Raw genomic sequence first — 11,881 nt, forward strand, 5'->3', positions numbered from 1 at the left:
AGAAATACAAATTTAAAATATATATGAAATAAATAATTTAATGAGAGCTTGATTGGCAGGGACCACCCAAGTGTGATGTTGTTCTTTGTATACCAAAATAGCCCCACCTGAGGTGATCGATGGACCCCGTATTAAATGCAAATAATGAAATAAATAATAAAGCATTTAAAAAGTGTAAGAGAATCAAAATAGAAAGTGTTGACTCTTTCAATATATTTAATGTACGTAAATAAAATGAATGGGTTAACTATTAATTTGCATCAAAATTTGATTTTTAAAAATTATTTTTTAAAATATATTTAATATTTTGTTATATTTTTAAATTTTTTAAAAATTTAATTGTCGTTAATATTTTTTAAAATTATTTTTATCAACTTCTTCTTTATATATTTTACAGGATATATATTCAAATTTTTATATAAAATAATAATAAAAAATCAAAGAATTGATACATGTTTTAAGAAGAAGGCTAATATTTAAAAAGGAGAACATATAATTTTTACAATATCAACACCTGTAGATAGTTCTTCTACTTTAATGAATCACGAAAAAAGTGAGATATAACCTTCAAAAGTTCAAAAACTTACGTCTGATGACTTTAACCTTAAATTTTTGGAATGAGATCTTGAAAAACGGCTTTAAATTTAGCAATATCACCCAAACCAAAGAGATGAGATTAGACGAACTTATCTTAAATGGGGTTCATATCAAAAACATTTTGACAATTATTTTCTATCTGCCTCCCAAAATTTTGTTTCAAGTTCCGCCACCGCATATTAGCACTTAATGGAATAAATTAACTATGTTACTAAAATAAATAATTTTTAAATTTTACTAGATGGAAATAAAAATATAGAGCGAGATCATAAAACAAAATAGGTATATGGAAGTTCCTAACCCACATGATGAGTAGGTTAGTAATTTACACATTTTAATTTGATCATAAATATCTCGCTTTTTTCCTACATTAAAGTATAATTTTAAATTTATAATTTTATATGACGCACATTAATTACTTTGCGTCTTGCTTGTCTTCCAGTCTATTAAATAATGATATTGCTTTATGACTATTTTATCATTATTTAATTTTTTAAATAAAATATTATAGATAAATAAATTTAACATTACTTAAATGTTAATATCTTTGAAGGAAATGGATGCGCTCTAGATGCATGGCCTCCGATGCTAGAATCTTTGCGAAAGCGAGGAATATAGTCACGCCGATATATATTATAACTTATATTAAATTATGTTTTTGCAAATTTATTTAACTAATTTTGTTTTAAGCAGTTTGACCAATGATTTATTAGTTAAACCATCGCTCCGATGGCCTATTACTCTACCGAATTGATTGTGGGGTTAATTTTGATAATCACAAAAAAAACACACAAAAAAACAAAAAAACAAAAAGACAAAGTTCGAAAAAGCGTAAGTTTCAGGTCCCAAAAAAAAAAAAAGAAAAAGTGTAAGTTTTATTTATTTATTTATTTATCAAGAGGTTGGTATTCTGAGTTCCTATCTCACCTGATGACGTGGAATCCAGTTTGAAAAGGAAAATCTCGTGAAGGATCTTAGATTCCTGACTAGTGACTAGCTTTGTCTCACTGTTTTCAACTGTTACATGCAATTCATGTGTGTTTTCGATGTATACAAGTATGATAAATAGACACTTTATAATAGTTAACGGTACATAAGCATCACCGTTAAATTTGACATGATGAATTGATAGAAAGATATAACATGTGCTATTATAGAAGACTAAATCAAAGACTAATTAATGCGAAATCAAAATATTTATTTATCACTTTATTCTTATTTTTTTAGTCCATCTCAAGGTGTCTTTGTTCCAAATAGATAGAGTGAAAGGTTCTATCGGCTATATGGCGGTCAAGATTGACCTTAAGAAGGTATATGATTGTCAGAACTATCAGTTTCTCTATGATACTCTCACTGAAATTGGTCTCCCAGTTAATTTAATTAGTCTTATTGATCACTGTTATTCTTTTGCTGAAATGCAAGTCCTCTAGAATAGAATCTATTCTACTCCCTTCTCCCTGTCTAGAGATATTCGACAAGGTGATCCTTTATCTCAGTATCTATTTATTCTGTATATTAAGCGTTTATCCCAAATTATATCGACTGTTGTGAATAATAATCTCTAGGACCCGATCTGTTTAAACCGAAGAGGTCTTAAACTGTCACATCTATGTTTTGTAGATGATATTGTTTTGTTTGGCAAGGCTTCCATGGACCAAGTTGAGATTATGAGGAATATTCTGGATCTCTTCTCCTGTAGCTCTGGCTATAAAATGAGCTTTGAGAAACCTTGTATTATTTTTTCAGACAATGCATTCTTTAATAGAAAAGTTGAATTAAGTAATGCCTTGGACATGAAACTTATCACAAATTTGGATAAGTATTTAGGAGTTCCTTTGCTTCATGGCCAGACTAAGAAAGAATATTTTCAATTTATTCTGAATAGAATGGCTAGCTGACTCAGCTCCTGGAAGGCTCGGAATCTTTCTCTTACAGGGAGGGTTACTTTAACGCAATCCACAATAGCTACCATTCCTATGCAAACCACAAAGATTTTGTTAAGTGTTTGTGGTAAAATTGATGATATTTGTAGAAATTTTATATGAGGAAGACTTTCTGATGGTAAGAAGCCTCATCTCCTTAGTTGGGAGAAAATTTGTCTACCAAAGACGCAGGGAGGACTGGGTTTAATACTGGCCAGAGCTCTAAATAATGCTCACATGATGAAACTAGCTTGAAAGATGATTCACCATTCAGATATTCTATAGGTACAGGTCCTACGGAGAAAATATAGATACAACAATAATCAGATTTCGATCATTAACAAGCCTCAATCTTGTTCTAATGTATGGAAAGGTATCTGTCAGATTTGGATAACTTTTGAAAAAAAAATCTCATTTGGAGGCTGAGTATTGAAAATCAGGTGAACATGTGGACTGACCAAGGGATACTTGGTGTGCAGAGACTAGCTGATCTTGTCCGAATTTCTTATCAAAAATCGAATGAAGGACAAAGTGGTGAAATATGTGTCCGGCTCAAGCTGAAATTTAAATCTCCTTGATAATTTTTTAGATGAAGATTGGGTTCCTATCTTAGCTGCAACTAAACCATTGAAGAGTAGTATGGGAGAGGACCAAGTTGCTTGGTTACACTCAACTAATGGTTCTTTTACCATTAAGTCAGCTTGTTTGATTTATCTGGAGGTTGTGGATAAATTTGCAGATGCGTTTTTCACAAAGGTCTGAAAAGTGCAAGCCCCATAGCGACTTTGTGCATTTTGTTGGCTAGTAGCAAACAATGCTCTTTTCACAAATGAACTTTATTTTTGAAGAAGAATGACACCTGATGATCTTTATTGTATCTGTGGTATCTATCTTGAATCTGTGCTCTATGTTTTCCGAAATTGTAAAGTCGCGCACGAGACGTGGAGGAGTATAGATAATTCATTGAGTATGGATACTTTTTTTTTTTCAGTAAGTCACTTTACCCATGGCTCCTGAAAAATCTATCGGCTCAATCTCACCACCAAGATGTCCCTTGGCCCCTTATCTTTCTTTACACAATGAATACCTTCTGGTTTCGGCAGAACAAAGTTCATCTTTGAGGCTAATCTCTTTATGCAAGAAGATTCTATTCGTTAGACTACTCTTCATTTAGTTAAAAACTATTATTTTGCACAATCTGAGCCTTCTTGAACCAGGAGTAGAGTTAGTTTCTTTATTGAGAAACAAATCAAATGGATGTCCCCTTCCTCGCCATTCTTCAAATTAAATACTGATGGTTCAGTCACAAAAGAAGAAATTGTGGCTTGCGGTGGTATAATAAGGAATCATGATGATAAGTTTTTGGCATGCTTCAGTGCTAATTTGGATACTTTCTCTATTACTCAAGGTGAATCATGAAAAATTCTTCTTGGATTGGATTTTGCTATCAATCTTAATATTCTTAATCTAAGTATTGAGGCGGATTCAAAGGTTGCTGCAAAACTCTATTTGGGGAATATACTGCTGATTTCCATTATGCTAAATCTCTTGTTGTTGTGATTCATTCAAGATGTCACAATTTTATAACTTGAAAAATTCATCATGAATTTAGGGAAGTAAATGCTTGCGCTGATCGACTGGCAGCATAGGGCCATAATCTGTAGTTAGGAGAAATAGGTGACAATCGACCCTTTGGTGAGCTTACTATTTCCATGGCCGGTACTCCTGTGATGGTCTCAGTTTTCGGAGAGGGTGGAGCACTAGATGGTGTCGAGGATGTACTACGGGATGATGATGACATCGCGAGGAGTATTCCAGCCAGGGTGATGGAGTATCTAGTTCAAGAACTCAACAGTACCCCCTCACTTTTCAACTTTGAACTTGGATGCCATGACACAGTAGAGGTTACCCGAAGTACCTTCTAGATTTGGGGCCAGAAATCCACAGGATACAGGAGCTCCCGCTGAGTTCCAAGTTTGACAGCAGCTTCAGAATAAAGAGGAGGCCGTGTTAAGCATGAAGACTTATAGCATCTGCCATGGGGTTGAGTACAAAGTATTGGAATCGATCATCACAAGTACCACAGAAAGTGTAAGGATTTTGGCAATGACTGCACATGGTTGATTCGTACCAGTCTTCGTCAGTGCAGGGGTATTTGGGAGGTAAAATGGTACAATAGACCTCATACTTGTCTGACTACCTCGATATCTAGTGATCATAGGATGCTTGATTATCATATTATATCGACTTTCATACTGCTTATGATTAGAGCTGATACTGCTGTGTCGATCAAGATATTACAGAATGCGACAGAGGCATATTTCGGTTTTAGACTGACTTATAGGAGGGTTTGGTTGGCTAGCAGAAGGCCATTGCAAAGATTTATGGAGATTGGGATGAGTCATATAATGAGTTACCGCGGTGGGTACTAGGTGTGTAGATCACAATTTCAGGTAGTGTTGCAGTGCTGAGGACGAGTCCTGTGCGAGTTGGTGGGCAAGTTGATGAGTCATCAGCTTATTTCCATCGGCTTTTTTAGACATTTTCACCGTATATCGAGGCTTTCTGGCATTGTAAGCTATTGGTTAGTGTTGACAGGACCCACTTGTATGGCAAATACGGGGGTACACTGCTCGTTGCGATTACTCAGGACGGCAACTCCAATATCATTCTTGTTGCATTCGCACTTGTGGAGGGTGAGAATGCAGAACCATGGTCACTCTTTCTTTCTCACCTTTGGCAGCACATGATGCCTTAGCCAGGAATTCTAGTCATATCTAATAGGCACGACGGGATTAAGACTGCACTGGAGGCTCCTGATGGCGGTTGGCTTCCACCTAGTGCATACCAAGCATTTTGTATCAACACGTGGCGGCCAATTTCATCCTGAGTTTTAAGGGCAAGGATGAACAGAGGTTTTCAGTGAATGCTGCCTACGCCAAGACTGAGGTCGAGTTTGACTACTAGTTTGACATTCTCCTGTCCGAAGACCCTGCAACATTTGACTGGGCTAACAGAATTGAGTATGCACAGTGGACTCAACATCGGAATGAAGGTCGGAAATTCGAGCATATGACTACCAACATCTCCGAGTGTGTAAACTCGATACTAAAGGGTGTTAAGAACCTTCCAGTTTATTTGTTGGTGAATTCCACCTATGGGAGATTGGTTGAGCTATTTGTCCGCAAGGGAAGAGAGGCAGAGGCACGTTAGGACCCAGACAGTAGTTTAGTCAGTACCTGATGAAGGCAATAGAGGCTAATGTGAAGGTATCAAGGTGTTTTACGATGACTTTGTACGATAGGCATAATTCTGAGTTCACTGTAGCTGAAAGGACTCAGACTAATAGCTTTTCACTTAGATCTTATAGAGTGTCCCTAAGGGACCAGATCTGTGATTGTGGATATTTCCAATCACTTCATTATCCATGTCTCCATGCCTTAGCATGCTGTGTATACTCACATCTAAGTTGGGCCACCTATGTCCATGAGGTGTATTAGATGAGATCGGTGTTCGATGTCTATCGGATGGGCTTAAGAGACGTGCATCTGAAAAGCGTCCCAAGACTACTAGGATCCGAACTGCAATGGACGAGACTGACCCAAACAGACCTAAGAGATGTGAGCTATGCAGACAATCTGGCCACACACATAGGAAATGTCCACAAAGAGGAGTCAACATGGGTTCCACTTCTGTTAGTAACGTGTAGGGTTATGTTTATTTAGTGTAAGGCTTGATCGGGTATGTCTACCTTTAGTTTTCTTTAATGGTGTGTCCAATGTAATGTGTATTGTGTTTTGTATTCTCACCTAATAGTTAGTTAAATAACATGATTTGATTTCCGGGTATTTTGCGTATTATTCACTTGTGTTATGATACAGCGGCTTAATACATCATGAAATGGTAATATAACATGTGCTTCTAATCAAATGTAACATACATGCGCTTGCTAAATACAGTAGGCGACAAGCAGGATATAACTAACATGTAGATAAATATGCATACATATGCAGAAGCGAACATAAAAACACAACAAGAAACTGACAATGCATACACCTAATCAAAGTAGATGTGATCCTATGAAGCAACGGCGGTGGTGCCTGATACGCCGTGCTTTCTAGGCTAGAGGGACCTCATCTTCATCCCGGTCGCCATGATGCTTCATCTCGTTTGGTATGTACTCTTGTGACGTCGATGGACCGGAATGTGGGGGCACCTCCTCCGGTGTGCCAACCTGTGTTGTGGATAGACTGAGCTGTGATGTACTAGGTGCTGCAAATGTAGAGGGGGTGTCCCACCCAATGCAAACATGTCATCCACGGATCCAGTAGGAGGCTCATTCAAATCCATATCTAGGTGTGCTTGGGGTCCACCTACCTCAGATCTGCGTCGTGCCTAATCATCCTCTTGCATGATCATGCTAATCTCCTCAAAGAAGCGTGATCCTCCAAACTCCACGTCAAGGCCCTCACTACTAAGCAAGTCCAATAGCATCTCACCGGGGGCCAATGTATGCCTGGCTCTCGTATACCGCCTCATCGCTGCTAGGAACCCCGACAAAATAATCACCAGACCCCCAACCAGCCTGTGCACCCAAACCGTAACAATCTCTACCAACATCTCCTGCACCACCGGAATCGCCCACACCTCCTCCTAAACCCCCACCCATCCCTCCATCATATCTATCATCAACACCTCCGCCACCCCCTTCAAACCCACCACTACTCATACCACCAGCAACTCCACCATTATATCCTACTCCACCACCATCACCAACTCCAACATCATCTCCACCATCGTGTCCTCCTCTATCAAATCCACCATCGTGTCCACCATCGCCGTCATCATCTCCAGGATCATCTCCACCATCGTCCTCACCATCACCACTGTCGTGACCATCATCATCATCATCATCATCCTTGCCTCTTCCTCCACGTGGAGCTCTACCTCGACCACCACCCCTCCAACCCCATCAGCCAGGACCCCTACCTTCTCTATGGCCTCGACCCATGCCCTTTAATGCACCAATCACATCGTCGAGCCACCTCCACACACGTTGACTTAAACGTGTCCTAACACGATGTCTCCGCTCAACACGACATTTGTATGGGACATCAAGAACCTGGTCCATATCAGGAACCTGTCTTGGACCTCTCTGCATCAACTCGATTGGTATCGCAACTGCCCTGGGGTGACCGAGAAAGAGCTCAAGCGACAAGAATCTTCTGTCATGCTCATGCCACCACTTCAAGTATGCATGTGAAGGTCCTGGATTTGGAACAACGTCAAACCGTAACACATGTTGCGCCTTGTTGGTCCAATAAATGTGCCAACACTATAACGTAGTAGGAAACCACCAATCTCTACTTCTGTCATTCTTTGACATCAAGAAATCGATATCGAGGGCGGCACAGGATCGGTGTTGTACTCCACCAAGCTACGGTAGCACCCGATCCACCTAATATCACTCTATGACAGCAAAATAGATCAATGTTGTCACAGCCCTCCATAACGTCATATCCCGTGGCTCCAGTATCTCGGGGTGCACCACTTAAACGACATCAGACAAGCTATATGGCATCCACATGAACAGAAATAGTTATCGTTAGTCATCATAAATAGTAAAATTGCCAAGATAATATGAACGATGAATATATTCAAACCCTAAATACTCACATCCCCAGCCTGAAGTACATCTATCCTAAGCTTCCAATGCGCAACTCGAGGCCCCTTCTCACTCAACGTTGGCTGACAACCTGACTATCTGCGACCCAAGACATTTTATCAACAACAGAAATAAACTGAGAACAAACATAGCATAACCCAAAAGCAAGTACCTCGACGCCAACAGCCAATGAAAGACATCAAATCCCTCAGACCAGGGAACCGCCAGAAGATCCATGACTGAAGGAGCTGCAATGGACCAGTGATAAACCACTATTTCATGGTTTATCTTGTGCTCATTTGGGTGGTTTTTATCAGCTTTTCAACCACTTATTCATACTATTTGCATGGTTTTACATTTGCCTTCCTAATTATGTGCTTTAATTGAAAACATGTTTCTTTGGACTTATCTTTGCTAATATTAATCCTCTGTTATTACCATTAGATGCCTTGATATGTGTGTTAAGTGCTTTCAGAGATTACAGGGCAGGAATGGCTCAGAGGATGGAAAGGAAGCATGCAAAAGTGGAAGGAATACAAGAAGTTGAAGGAACTGCAAAGCTGTCAGCCTGACCCTCTCGCACTCAAACGACTGTAACTTTAGCTACAGAGGTCCAAACGACGTGGTTTCAGTTGCATTGGAAAGCTAACATTCGGGGCTTCGATTTGATATATAATATGCCATAGTTGCCTTGACTCTAGGCGACGCGACCGCGTGCTCCATGCGGCCGCATCACAGTGACAGAGATCAGCGTGTTTGAATTCTTCTCCAGTGATTTCTGGGCTGTTTTCGACCCAGTTCTCGGCTCAGAAAACACAGATTAGAGGCTATAAAGTGGGGGAATGCACTCATTTAAGGGAGGCTTTCATATTCACAATTTTAGGAGTAGATGTAGTTTTTAGAGAGAGGTTCTCTCCTCTCTCTTAGGATTAGGATTTAGGACTTCTCTTAGTTTTAGGAGTGACTCTCAATCCCAGGTTCAATGTTCTTTTATTTCTTTTCTCACTTTTGTTTATGACTCTTTATGATTGATTTTCTATTTTAATATATTCTGAGGTATTTCAGACTTATGATTGTTCTCTTTAATTTATGTTACTGTTGCTTCCCATCTGAAGGCATTTTTATTCCAGTAGATTTATTTTTCTCCTTTTGGTCTTGGTTAAGGAATCAGTAACTCAGGAGTTACCTTAGCTCAACATAATTGACTACTGTTATCTTTGCTAATTGAATTGAACTTCAATAATCCCAACATTTTCTTAGGAAATAAATAGGATTCGAAGGTCAGACTAATTAGTCCCTTGACTTTCCTTTGCTTTAGTAAAGGTCAACTAAGTGGAATTAAGATTCAACTTTCATTATTATTGATAAGGATAACTAAGTCTGGACTTCCAATTTCTCATACCTTGCCAAAAGTTTATTTTACAGTTATTTATTTATTTATTTTATTTGTCATTTAAATATATCTGTACCCATTGCCCAACTCCTAAACCCCCAATTTACAAAACTCATAACCAATAATAAGAACATACCTCCCTGCAATTCCTTGAGAAGACGACCCGAGGTTTAAATACTCGGTTATTAATTTATTCAGGGTTTGTTACTTGTGACAACCAAAACGTTTGTATGAAAGGACTTTTGAAGGTTTAGAAACTATACTTGCAATGAGGATTTATCCGCAAATTTCTAGACCACGCAAAAGTTCTCTCATCAACCAGCTAACTTTATCATGTTCTTGTTGGTCACACAGCACATGCACCGGTATAACCATGACAAAACAGCAGACCCCCAGCTATATCGATCGACCCATGTCCTCTAGCCTGGCTACGTAGGGTAGCCAACGAATGTGAAGACATGTGCCAGCCTTATCACTGGATAGATGAGTCGATAAAAGTATCATGATATACGCCCGAGCATACCTCCTAATCGTAGCATCGTCTGCGCCCTGAGGAAGCTCACTGAATGTCTCCTGCATCCAAGTTCACTTCACCATGAATTTGTCGATGCAGTTCACAGGAGGTAAAACACCCAATAGCTCCTCAAACCATGCCCATGCTGGGCGGTCACTGTTGATGTATCTCTCAAAGTTCGTGAGGCATCCGCTGACGTACTGATCATAGATCGGGAGACCTAACTAGTACGCTACATCCTGCGGTGTAATCATGCACTCCCCGAAGAACATGTAAAAAGTATGCGTCTCTAGACGCCATCTCTCTACGAATGCACTCGCTAATGGCTCATCCAACCTAAATCAGGTCTCATTCAGCCTCGCAAGATGGTATAAACTGGTCATCTGCAAGTAGGGCACGATCCTGTCATCTAGGGGCATGCCGTGTTGCCTTCTTATGCTGGTGATATAGCGTTGGGGTTGCACAACGATAGAAAATTGTTTATAAGAACCATAACAAAACAGTGTTCATTTAAAAAAAAAAATTAAAAATTTGCTAAATAATGCCTGACCTAACTTATAAAAACTTGTTTATAAGAACCATAACAAAACAGTAAATAATGCATGACCTAATTGAAAAAAAAAATCCTAAACCCAAACATATAATCTTACATATTCAAACAAAAGATAAAATGCTAAAACTAAATGGATCTAACACGGGAGTACTCTAATAAAAATTTAACTTTAATATATAAAACATATCGCAATACTCAATCACCATCATGACTAGCACTATTGAGTTAAAGTGAATCCTAACCCTAAACTACTTCTTTCTAAATATAAAACTAATAAATTAAAAAATCTAATAGAGCCTACATTCTCTACTCTAACTAATATTTTTAAGTACCATTTCAAATTTTTGAAATCTAATCAACTACTAAATCACTACTTCTAACCGCCATTTATATTGAAAAAGTTAATTTTCTAATTCCTAACTAATTCCTAACTAATTTTCTAATTTTCTAATTCCTAGCAGCTACTAGAGGAAGCAGGTTAACATTACTAACATTACTAACCTATGTTAAAAAAAAATGTTTTCATTCACTAACCTCTTTATGAATGACACCAACAATATGTGCGACTCCATCCAACTAATAGATACCGTTTAGATTGTCCTCCATGTGGTCAGATTTAAATGTTGGGGGGTTATTAGCAAAATTTTTGTTCAAGTTCATTTTTGGTGGGGTAGGAAAAGTGATTTGTAATTTAAACCAATTGAATTCGAATTCTATATATAGGCCTGATATTAGTAAATTAAACCTATGCTCTTATCAATGGCTGTAAATCAAAGCTATTGCATTTGATTTAGTAGATATGTAAATCAAAACCACTTGTTTCTATTTACTATAGGTGCAATTCGAAATCTATGAATTTGATTTATTATGTACTTGTCAAACTAAGGTTTAAACTCTACAAAATCGAAACTATCTACCTCGATTTTACCTTAAACTTACTAAATCGAATCATATTGCTTTGAATTATAATAACAAACCCTAAATCGAATATAATAAATTCAATTTACATATAAACGGGCAAAAGAAATTTGCATCTAACACTTTTTATTTTGGGACTTTTACATAATATCGGTGTGTTTTTAATTTTTTTACGTGTTTTACCCTAAAAAGATCATACTAATATATGCAAATAGTATTGTTAAAAAGAAAAAAAGTGAAAAGATAAATAAATAAAAAAAAACATTGAAAATTAACACTTTTCAATTAATAAAGTAATTAACAATTGACCGTTAAAAAA

The sequence above is a fragment of the Arachis ipaensis genome, chromosome B09, assembly GCF_000816755.2.
Source record: "Arachis ipaensis cultivar K30076 chromosome B09, Araip1.1, whole genome shotgun sequence".
NCBI classification, from domain to species: domain Eukaryota; kingdom Viridiplantae; phylum Streptophyta; class Magnoliopsida; order Fabales; family Fabaceae; genus Arachis; species Arachis ipaensis.